This window comes from Stegodyphus dumicola, chromosome 9, assembly GCF_044657685.1.
Source record: "Stegodyphus dumicola isolate Sdum_Otavi_A_Nest chromosome 9, ASM4465768v1".
NCBI classification, from domain to species: Eukaryota; Metazoa; Arthropoda; class Arachnida; order Araneae; family Eresidae; genus Stegodyphus; species Stegodyphus dumicola.
The window spans coordinates 175774161-175787372 of record NC_140776.1 but is presented as its reverse complement, the minus strand read 5'-3'; positions in this window follow the sequence as shown (position 1 = coordinate 175787372).

Below are 13212 nucleotides of genomic sequence, written 5' to 3'. Positions count from 1 at the left end.
AATTATTCTTGGCGAAACTGAAAAAAAAAAATTCGTCAAGATAAATTTTTGAATTTCTCCGTAAATTTCGCACCAAATTTTACAAAATTTATTATCTAGGCATAGTTTGAGTCGTAAAATCGAAATATATAAAAAAAAAAAAAAATGGGCATGCCATTTGCAGAAAAAGTCCGATTTTGTGTCAAAATACTTATGTTAGAACAATGCTATAGATAAATCTAATATATATTCTAAGTCGCGCTTTCGAGACATGAAAAACACAATTTGAATTTTATCAATTGGCCAGTAGAACGGGAGCTATAGAACTGTCCTTTTTTTTTTTTTTTTTTTTTTTTTTTTTTTTTTTTTTTTGTGCGCAGTCTACTTACATTTTTGGGTTTTACCGCCCAGCTGGTAGAGTGGATAGTGACCCCGACTGCCATAGCGATGGGCTTGGGTTCGAATCCTCGAGAAGTCAGGGTTGTAACTGTCCGTCCCTTCATAAAAGGAAACGGCAGCCACCTGTTGGGTGCTTCCATTATAAAATGGCCACCTTTTTACTTCCTTGTACGAAGTAAAAAGGAAGTATTGTAATCGCGAAAAGTTTCAGGCAGCATATTTCAACGAAAATATCCATTTTGACAGCTATCGAATGCAATTTAACGATGTTTTTGCATGATATATGTACGTAAGGACAGAATAAAATACTCTTTTCCTTCAAAAAAATTATAAAACTGTATTAATGTACAGTTAATGTACAGTAAAAATTATGTACGAACGTACGTACGTTCGTGCATACGTACGTATCTCGCATAACTCAAAAACGAGTAGCCTCAGAACGTTGAAATTTTGTATATAGGACTGGTATAACATGTAGATGTGCACCTCGTATTTTGGTTGCAATCGGCCGCACCTAATGTACATAAATATATTTATATATATATCCACTCTCTTACCCGGCTCAGTGATCTCAGTTTCTTTACTCTTATATGTTTGTAAATTGTACATTTTTTTCTTTAAAAATGATTGAATTATATTGTTTTTATATTCCGGTTAAGGATTTTATGCCTTTAGTATATTTGTGTGCAATATTTTTAGAATTATCAGCAATTTTAAAGTTGTTTAATTGCCGCTAAGCCTGTTTTAATGGCGGATATTGATGTTTACATTTGAAACAGGAGACTAGTGGATTTGTTGCCAATCTAGAGAAAATTAGCTTCGCAAAAACAAAGATAACGCATTCATTTATTATTGCCAATTAAATCATGCTTAATTCTTTCTGGAATTTTTTCGAGGAAATAAGCGTTTGAGATTTACTTCTTAATTTTTAACATAGATATTTTGAGTTTTTATGTATTTTTGCCTTCTTGCGAAGTGAGAACTGAATTAATTCAATGAGAATTACTCAATCGTCTGTGAAAAACTGTTTTTTTTTTTTTTTTTTTTTTTTTTTTTTGTTTTATTTGCTTAATTTCTTTTATACATTGTTCTAGCTTTATTATAGTATTTGAATAGAACATGTGGCAACGATTAGATAATTCTTTAAATGACATTTTGTGCATTCTGAGTTATAATATGAACGAAATATAATACTGTTAAGTGAACCTAGCGCCAGAGTGTCGCTATGGTAAACAAAGTGAATTTTAAAGAATGCATTTATTCTATTGTGGTTTATGCGCTGTCGGCGAAGTAGGTTTAATTCAATCTATTAAGTTTAAATAAAATGCAAGAAAAAAGGCGTATAATTTAATATTCCGTACAAGGAAGTCATGTGGTGTACACATCAGATTTTTTTAAACTCAAATTTAACATAAAGGGCCAGCTCGTGCTCTTCAGTTAATGCCCACTTGTGGCGATGCGAATAAATAATAACAGGTAAATGCAGGGCCTTACGGCTTTTTATGACAAATCGGATATCGTCCGGTACGCATATTTCACAAGTGCACATCAGCGTAGCCACTGAGGGAGGGGTTTCGAAAATTGGCCAATCAGCTTCTATTGCTCTTGTGACGCTAAATCTTCGTGCATGTAAGCGTATGCTGTTTATCTTTTAATTGGCATTTGTTTCGTAGTTATGAATGTATGGCTTAATAGTACAAAATCTCGTAATGCTTTCGTTTCATGAGTTTAATTAATCGCTAAAATTTCACTTTCGCGATTTTTTATCACGCAATAATATTTGGATTGATGCTCACGGTATATTATTATCGCTCTTTACGTCGAGAAAATGACTCAAGCTACAGTTAGCTTCGAATATTATGCATTTACTAACATCCGTGGATTAAGAGAATTCAAGTGTATAGTTTTTTTAATTGAGATGAGAAGGACTGGAAGTGTTACAACAAATCTACTGTTTTCTTGTTTCAGTGCTTGCATTCTTTTGATTTTGAAAGCGTAAGATTTAGAATACATATTGTGTATGATTTGATTATATCCATTGTTAACACTAAAAGTTATATATGAATAAATTAAATATATTCGTTGTGACTAAGATACATTTATTCTGTTTGATGAGCATTTCTTGTGTAGACAGTATATTTAAGAGTGAACAGTTATTAAATGTGAAATTTAATGCACTAAATATATACGAATGCAAATTAGTAAACTTCACTTTGAATAAAATTCTGCATTGGCTATTATTATATAACATGTTTTTCATATAGACTGCAAAAAAGGTGCTGATTTCTATTTACATACATAATTGGTGTAAATATTTTTCTCATATGCATAGTTTTATGTATAGACAGCATTTGGGCTCATGTTTATCACATATTTCTCTCTTCATCTTATTTACCACTTATTAAGTAATATTTCACATGCATATTTTTGCGGAGTATCCAACATATGTTTGTATGTATTTCAAATTCTTTCAACCAGGTAGTGAAATCTTTACAATTGCTTATATTTGATTTAACTTTTGCATAAAACATTTTCAGAAGAAATCGACGATGCTTTAATTATTTTGTACAGAAAATTGCGTGTCAGAGTATTTCTAGCAATCTTGCATAAATCTTAAAACACGTGAAAGGTCATGTGACGTAAGAGAAATATTACCGGATGCCCATTGGTCCATCCTAGAAGCCCCTCCCTCGGTGGCTACATAGATGTGCACTTGTAAAATATGCGTCCGGTACTCGCAACTATTTAGTTGAGCTACCCCACTCCCTGCGTCCAATAAGGATCGCATCGGGTGTTTATTGACGGTAACATCATACATGGTCATACAGGGTGTAGTATGTATTGATTTGTACTAGTATAGGTAATTCTGATTATATTATTACTGTGTTATTTTGTATCAGGCAAAATAGTATAAGTATAGAACTGAAAAACAAGCTTTATTTGTTCATGTAGTCTTAAAAGTCTTCTGTAACTAAATACATTGATATAGCAATATAATTTTCATAGATCATTCATGTACCTACGATTAATTGTACAGCTTCATAACTCTATAAATATGCTATATATTATAAAAATTGTACCATGTAAATATTGTACCAAGCTAAAGCCTTGTACTTGTTTCTGTACTTGTCACTGAAATGCACTGTTAACAGCTTAACGTAATATTAAGATGTTGAAGTTTCAAAGAAATTAATTTTACTTTTGACATAGTTTTTGACAAAGACTATTTAATAGACTTGTCAAAAAAATTGCACACTGTTAGTCTCATTGTAATTTGTTTGCCAATGTATTTACACTCATATCCATAAATTAAGGATAATTCGGAGTCACGCGGAAATCGAACTCTAAAATAAATATATCACCTGTAAAATCACTACACAAATCTTCAAGAATCATATGCAAATTTCAGGAACTAACCAGATGACACCGATGGTACGTCACAATGACGAGAGTGGAAGAGAGTGATATATAAGGAATACATGCAAAGAAGTAAAATTGTTCGCAGGGGCTTTGTAAGCATTTCACTGCAATAACCGAATAGTTATGACACAAAGGACGCATTTGGATGATTTTTTACGGGGTAGAATTATCGGCCGTTTGGAATGTGGGCGTACCCAACTGGAAGTATCAGACGAACTTGGAATTGCCCAGGGTGTCATCTCCAGGCTTTGGCAACGATTCCAAGATGATGGTAATGTGAGTAGACGTTACAGCACAGGTCGCCCCAGAGTTACAACGCCGAATGAGAACCGGTATTTGGCAGTTACTGCCAAAATAAACACGCGGAGCACAGCCTCAGACCTGTTTCGTCAGCTCTCTTCAGCCACTGGTACGACAATTTCAAGGCAGACCGCGTACACAGACGCCCCAGAGTTACAACGCCGAATGAGAACCGGTATTTGGCAGTTACTGCCAAAATAAACAGGCGGAGCACAGCCTCAGACCTGTTTCGTCAGCTCTCTTCAGCCACTGGTACGACAATTTCAAGGCAGACCGCGTACACAGACGCTTAGGGCAGATTGTCTATATGCTCGTAGACCTGTCAGATGCGTTCCACTTACTGCTACTCACTGTCGCCTGCGGTTAGCCTGGAGTAGAGAGCATGCATTGTGGACACCGCAACAGTGGGCTTGTGTGATGTTTTCCGACGAGTCCAGGTTTAGCTTGCAGTCTGATTCTCGCTGGACTTTCATATCGAAAGCTCCAGGTACCCGTTACTACCAATAAAACATCATTGAACGAGACCGTTACGGTGGTGCAGGAGTGCTCGTTTGGGATGCAAATATTCTGGGTTTCAGAACTGACCTGCACGTTCAAATTGGAACCATGACAACCCAAATCTATCGGGACGTCATTCTGGAACAACATGTATGTTTGTTTCGGGGCGCCATGGGCGCACAATTTGTGTTTATGGATGACAACGGCCGTCTTCACGTGCAAACATCGTAAGCGAATGCCTTGAATCGGAGGATATCACCCGTATGGACTGGCCAGCATTCTCACCGGACTTGAATCCAGTAGAGTACGTGTGGGGACATGCTTTGCCGACGAGTTGCAGCCCGTCAACCTCCTCCTACATGTCTACCGGAACTTCGGAGAGCATTGCGTTTTGAGTGGTGTAATATCCCCCAAGATCAGATCTATAATTTGATACTCAGCATGCCTAAGTGTTGTACGGACTGTATAGCATCATCTGGGAGACATACAATGTATTAACAATCACACCAACCATGTAATATTGGCTTTTTGCAAATAGGTGTTTTTTTTTTTTTTTTTTTTTTTTTTTTTTGTAATTTGCTCCAGGGAGAAAAATTAGCTAATTTTTTTAATAATATCAAACATATAGCAACTTTTTTTGCTCTTTACCTTTTGTTTAATAAATAAGCTTTACAAATAAGTCAAATTTATTTTGCTTCTAACTCTTCCTTTGCCTGATTTTGCATTATTCTTAATTTATGGACATGAGTGTATTTTATCTGAAACTGAATAAATTTAGAGGTAAGGGCATTTTCCATGTAGGGTGAACTAACGTTCACCAGGTAATTTATCCCTTGTTCTCTGGCGCGAAGGGCTGATTTACATAGATTTAGGTGCTTGAAATAATAACAGTCAAATAACAAATAATAAATAATAACAGTAAAAGATGACCAATAGTTTAAGGTTTCACAGTTAAAGAACAAGTTACATGCTGGCTCAAATTATTAACCGGGCGCAACCTTATAGTATCGATTGCACAAGAATGCGAATCCGAGATATTTACATTTAGCAACACCTGGCAGAATTCTGATAAATATTACCCGAGTGCCAGAAACTCTCCTTAAGATACCGAATGTTTCGCTTCTAGCTCGTGTTATCTTAAACCACGACAAATGTTTCCAAAAGGGCGATTTTAAACATATCAAACATATAACTCTCACGGCCTGGTTCACCCAATTAAATTTTACCAACACCTTTGTACCAGCTCTTGGCCTGTCTTCGAAGTGCAGCGGTTTCTATGGTGGACTTCTGTAGCTCTAGAACAGGGTATAATAAAAATAAGATTATAATTGCTCCACGTAGGTCATTGTGGAAGTTCTACCAGAGAAAGTAATGACTGATTTCATTGATGTTCTCATAATTTCTATGATGAACCCTAAGCGTTCCATTGGACTTCCTGCTGCCGGATGTGCTTGAAATCTTCAGGAAGGGGTTAGAGTTTTTCCATGCGAGGAAACTGAAGAAATTCTGAATGCCCTCTTGGGAATTCAAACTCCTGAACTCCCGATTACGCGTTGGGCGCGTTTCCAGTTACACCATGAAGGTATGCGGAAAGGAGGGATAAAATACTTTACACTCCCCCCCCCTTTTAAAGGGCGACTGGTGATGAAGGGACCAAATCCTGGTGGTGACGAATTATCGTCCATCATCTTTTACTTCAGGCGCCACTTACAGAACCATTAAGGTGTTATTTTTTTAAAGCAGGTAACATGAAAAATGTGCAATGTCCACATCAGGAGACGAACCTTGGCCCTCCCGATTACGTATCCGGCGTGCATCTACAAAGGCACGTAGAAAAGAGGGAGAAAATAGTTAATAAATGCTTTAAATATACGTAAAATACTTGCTTACCAAGAATTCTGCCTGATAACACTTTCCCTGCATTACCAATCTATATTTTGATTTTCATGAAAGGTGAGTATTTGTGGTAGTTAGTCTTAGTATTCTTACATTGTTTTCTTACATTGTCTTAGTATTGTATAGTCTATTGTCTTATTCTTACATTGTCTTAGTATTCTTACATTGTTTTTTTCAGTTTTATAAAATCTACGAAAGAATGATTTATCTACTCTTATTTCAAAAGTGCAAAGGCAAAATATTCTCTTGTTGAATCAAAGAACTTTAAACAAAATTAGAAAAATGTATGAGCATTAAAAATCTTGGTGTTACGTTTGAATGCACGTGAGTCTGTATATTGAATGAAACCATATGTAATTTTATTTGAATTCGCCGATCAAATCTGCTAAACTCTTGCATATATTTTCACTAGTTCTGATTTAGGTCTTAAGCAGTAAGTCCATATTAATTATTTTAAATGATTTCTATGAATAATGTTTTGAAAAATGTTGCGCTCGTGAAATTTGTATATTAACTAAGTTTATTTACTTGGTTTCCTTTTATGGTTGTTAATATACGTTAGCTCAAAACTAAGTATGATGTAAAGACAGTAAAAAGTCGGTGAATACATACATTAGATTTATATATTTTTATTTGAACATTATTATTTTTTTGAAGAATTTTGACATATTTACAATTTTTACATACTGGTTACAATATAATTGTGACATACGGGGCCTTTCGTATTCGAATGCACAATGGTAAATATAGAACATAATGGTAAATGCAGAACATAAAAGTAAATATTAAAACATAATGGCATACATATAACAACACATTTACAAACATATATATAGCATGATTATATATAAATGAAAGAGTATTTTTTTTGCCTGTATATGTAAAGAATGTATACTGAGTACATGCAGAAATCCTTTTGTATGTGAATTATTTTTCAGAATATTTTAGATTTTCTTTAGATTGTTTTGTTTAGATTTGATAATTTAAATTGTTTTGTTGGATGTAAAGAAGTGTTGTATGGTCCTCTTGTCTTTTTGTCAATTCTAGTCCGTACTTTTTGCAAAGTAGGTCATTTTGTCAATTCTAATTAAATTTTTGGAAGTTCCAGTGTGTTATTATTTACTTGTATTGCATTGCACAATTCTTCTCCTCTACTAGCGAGGAATGTGACTGAGAGTCCTATTTTTCTTCTTAGTCATTTGATTTTTAATGGTTTTTCCAAGCACTGATACATGTTGGTCTCAGGAACTTTCAAGTGATAGTTTTTTGTTAATGGACATTTGAAGATATAATGGTTAGGATCGTCCCTTTCCTCACATATACATTGCTCAGAAGGAGCTATGTTTCTTTCTTAAAATTACGCGGGGAAGGGACCATGTCCTACCATAAACCTATTGATTAGATACTAGTTCGTACTACGTCTGTTCGTATTGATATGAGGGTTGAGTTGGAAGAGTCTTCTCCAGTTATCACTATTTTTCCATTTGACTTCTCGTGCTTGTTCCCGTAGATTGATGTTTTAGCTGAGATTTTAGCCAAGAGGAATTTTTTAATTCTGCGTCAGTGTCAGTAATAGCAGATTTTGATGCTTTAGCTGCTTCTTCATTTCCAGAAATTCCCACGTGTTATTTAACCCTCTGGGCGGCCAGGATTTTCGCTAAGAAAACGCAAATTTCCCAAAACTACTATGAGAAAAAATTATTTTTTTGATTTTAATGCAAAAACTCTTCTGGTATTTCATAACTGGATTTGTTTTATTTTAATATATTTTCTTAATTTCGTTTACATATTTTAATATGCACGTATATATACGTTCTTACAGATATCACAATTAATATTCTAGGCCGTATATATACGGCCTTGCCGCTTAGAGTGTTTTAACCCATGAAATAGTAGGATGTATATCGGGATTCGACATAGAGATGTTATAGATATCTTGAATAATCGGGTAATTATGTTTAGTATTTTTCATAGTTAGAATCGTGGACTGACTATCAGTATATATTTGAATTTTTTTTAGTTCGTTTTCGGTTCAATATTCTAAGACCATTTTTATAAGTCACAGCAATAAGAAAATTTTCAGGCAGCTTGGGGTTTCAAGTTTCGTGATTTTTATTTGTCAGAACGATAACGATTCTGCATGTAAGTATGGCTAGACATTAAAGCATCTATGGCATCACTTCAAACATAATCAAAAAAGAAAAATATCTCTTCAATTGCTGCTTCATTGTCTTAAGGGGACTCATACACCTTAAAACCTATAAGATGTTCGAATAGGTGACTGTTGCAAGAATTGGAATAACTTATTTATTTTAAAAGCAATTACTACCAACCTTTTACAGCTGACTACACAATATAGCTGCTTTTTGAAATAGTTATCAGAAAGTTTGTGTTGCCACAAATATTTTTATAATTTAATCCGCTTTGTGACAACAATTTTCGCCATGTTTCCAACTTGCGCGCACAGTTTAAAACATTCTGTTTCATAATTTAATTCCATATTTAATATATAGCTTTTATAACATTTGGAAACTACTGTGAACCTAAAATTCTAAATATTTCATGTTAAATTTTTATTTTATTTTGAGTTAAGTTTATAAAATGTATTTTATTAACAAAACTTTTAATGTTTTCATCCATAAAATTTTTCAGTATTAAAATATTCATCAGATTGTTGGTTCAGTTAGAAAATAGTGCACATATAAAGATTTCGTCAAATTTCAAGTATGTACCATTAGCCATTTTTAAAATATCATGCGCGCAAGGTGGAAACATTGCAAAATATTTTGTCACAAAGAGGATTAAATTACAAAAATATATGTGGCAACACAAACTTTCTGTTTACTATTTTCCAAAGCAGCTATATTATGTAGTCAGCTATAAAAAGTTGGAAGTAATTGCTTTTAAAATAAATAAAATATCCCAATTCTTGCAACAGTCACATATTCGAAGATCATGAGGAGTTTAAGGTGTACGAGTCCCCTTAAAGTATAATATCTAACTGATGGAGGAGAGAAATATCGTAACTTCAATTTTAAAACTAGGCAAAATTCACTCTTAAATTGACTTTACGTTTAGAGAAATGATTTCGAGAGAATCTGACATAGGTGTCCTTTTTATCAATGCTGCTGAGAATGCCTCCCCAAACACATGCCATTTAGTCAATGCTAAGTCTCCATTTATTCAATCAATATCCGAATGAACTTCCTTCTTCTTTCACGGATAAGGAAATATCTAGCATTTTCTGTGAAAACGAGCTGTCATAAAGCTACATATTCAGAAGAAGTTTGTGCAAAAATGTAAAACAATAAAAGAACTTAACTAAAGTTATAAACAATTTTGACAAGAAGATCATTTCCCTGTGCATTTCCACACATTATTCCTCAAGAATAGGTAAAAATGTTAAGAAATGGAGGATACACATGTCAAAGAAGTCACAGATCAATAAGAACTTATTTTTATAGGTTAAGCTGAGCTCGAATCTCTTAGCCTTGTAGTGAATACCTTAAGTCACATTAAGTATCTCTGACACTTGGCGAATTTTAGAAACATTTCAGCATTTTAAATTTTTTGGTACTTTAAAGCTTTGTTGTTGCGACCTTGTTTACCTAAATACAAAAGTTTCTAGCGTAAATGACTCCGCTATAGGGAATTTTAGGATATATTCTCACTGGATACAGTTTTATTCAATCCTTCCTTTAACAGTAAATAAAAGTAGGAAGTTTCTGTTGTTGGAATATTAGTAAATGCGATGTAAAGAGACTTTTAGCAAAGACAAATAGACACAAATTATATTTTACAATCACTTATTAAGAAACACAAATTTAATAGTTACACTGTTACTCAGTTTGCCTGTAAAGTTTCAGAAATATTTTGATTACATTTTGCAGGATAAGTTTGATTTTTTATTTAACTAAATTCCCGATTTGTACCAAGAAATATTATAAAATGGAAGCAGATATAAATTTTATATTAAACAGCATGGAATAAAAACTGCCCATTTCCTATGTATAAAAAGCGTTCCAAACATAAATTTACAAACGTCATTTCAAGAGAAAAGTTTATTTAGAAATAACACATTATTTCTTGTATTTTATGGTAAACAATATTTTTTTTCTCAAATCGCCATGGCGAATGAGATATTATACTATTGCTTTTAATTGTCTAAGGCAGAAAGTTTTCAATACCCACTGTCTTAAATTTGGCTCCCGAGCAAAAACTACTATACCACTAAGGCACAATAACACGCCGAATAAATACTAATTCAGAAATCAAACAACAAAAATCAGCGTTATATTTACAAAATTTTCCCAGTGAAAATTTTGTAAATATAACGCTGATTTTTGTTGTTTGACTTCTGAATTAGTACTATACCACTGGTGTTTTGAGATCACCGAAACACCGAAATCTGGAAATCTGAAACCACTAACCTATTTCTGGAAAACGTGTGATGATGAGAAAAAAATATTTAACTCTGAACTACAATTAAAATCCCACAACATAGTATTGAAAATAACATTTTTTGTTTTGAACATTTTGACTGCTCTAATTAGTTTCAAAAGTATTACAGTTTTTAATACTTTTTGATGAAGTGTTGAATAATATCAGTGCTTTAATAGGTTAAATCAGATCATTGTAAAAATGCTTTATTTTAATGAATTTTTGTAAACATATACAGATTTCATTTTTTATATCCCACTGATTATGGGGAGATTATATGAGAGATATTGATAAATACTCTTATATAATCTCCTATGTTTTCTATCTATGTAGACTATTTTTTCATTTTTGAGATATCCGTACACCCCTTCTTTTCATTTTACGCTCAAATTTTTATTATCTTGATTACTAATAATTTGATCGCACAGTCAGTTCATTTACCAACAGAGAATGTTTAGTAAAAGGATTCAAAATTAGCCATCAGAATTATCGTAATGCAAGCAGGACTGATTTCAAATCTGAATGTATCGCTTTCTTCAGTTGCTATTAGAAATGAGTCTTAGAATATTGTAAAAAATACAAGAAAAGAAGCAGAGCTCTTTTAATTCATGTTTGTTGCAGAACATTCTTCAATATGCTGTGAAATAATTGTTACAACTAGACTGAAGTGTTAGGCATTTTTATTCTTTCCAAACGTATTTTCGGTGACATTGATATAAACTATTGGATTTAAATTATATAAATTACTAAATTTTCGGTTTTAGATCCAATATGTTAGTGACATATTTGTTTTATCTGATGGCAACAAAGAATACTTAATTAAAATTCTTTCAGTCATATTTCAATAAATCCTCCTACTAAGTTTCTTTTTGAATTTTAAGTATTCGATTTCGAGAGGTAAAATATCTTTCCGTTACGTTCTTCGGTCCGAGGTCCGAGGTTCGAATCCCGCGAATGGGCTGGCTGCATGGGCGTTTTCGTGGATTCCCGTAGAAAGTCCTCCACGAAGGCATCCCTCCCCTTAGGCAGATAGCCCTAGTGTGCTTTGCCATAATTAAATTAATTACACACCTTTACGTTCTAGTCAACATGTTAATGAATCTACTTATAACGCCACTTCTGTTTCGCAAACTGTCTTCAGTTTGCCCCTTCTGCTTCGTTTTGAATCCTGTCCTTTTCTCAAGCAAGTACATTTAAAAAAAAAATTGTTTTATATATCATTTTCACTTTGTCGTTCTAAGTGAACTGTTTAAGGATTATGAACTATTTAAGGTATGTTGCAACTATAAATGTTTATCGCAAATGGATGATTTATAAAGGTTCGCATTCCCTGTTATGTCTAAGTTCTTACGATCTTAAATATTTTTTATCTCAACGCACGCAAAAATATTATTTCTTTTTTAGCGAATTTAGGAATGTAATAGTTATTCCATATACCCTCCTATTAGTTACAAAACTGCACATAGAGTGAAGGACATTCGCTGTCGTTAACTATTACACTTGTAAATCTATTAGGGGTTTTTTCGAAGATACTGCTCAAAATATAAGTATTTCAACTAATTGGCTGGCTAAAACCACTGAACACTGGTAGCTCGCCCGGATGAAAACCTGGTGAATGGCCTGACTGCGTGGGACGTTTCGTGGATTTCTACACGCTTAACAATATAAAAGTGGACATTTAACATCATTTAGTGTGTCAGATTCCTTTAAAAATTCCTCCACGAAAGCATTTAGGATTGAAAACGTTCATTATACATGCTTATAAAGCCCCTGTGTAGGTTTCAAGGAATGTATTATGAATTCATTGCTCTGTTTTTTCCAGAGTTATACTGTTACTGAATATTTCTAATTTAGAAGCTTTTATAATTTAAATTAACAAAGTTTTCCTTATGTAAGGTGTCCTTTAATATGTATATTTCGTGCGTTATACTTCTCATAAGTTATAAAAAATTAATTCTTCAACTTTACAAAGTCATCTATTTAATCAAAAATGAATTAAATTCTTACGTGCTATGTATCTTACATTAAATTTTATGAAGCTTCTAAAAATCAAAGGATTTTTTTTTCAAATTCCAAACTGTGTATAAATGTACAGTTATAATATAGTTAATATTTTTGTGCGTTAATTCTTGGTAGACTTTTATGCTTGGGTACAGATGAGTCATAACGTTTTATAAATATAAATCAATGGCACGGATATGTAGAATGTAAAAATTTTTGTTTATATTTGACATTAAGTTTCTTGAAAATAATAATGTGCATTTTTAACAAAGAACGCAA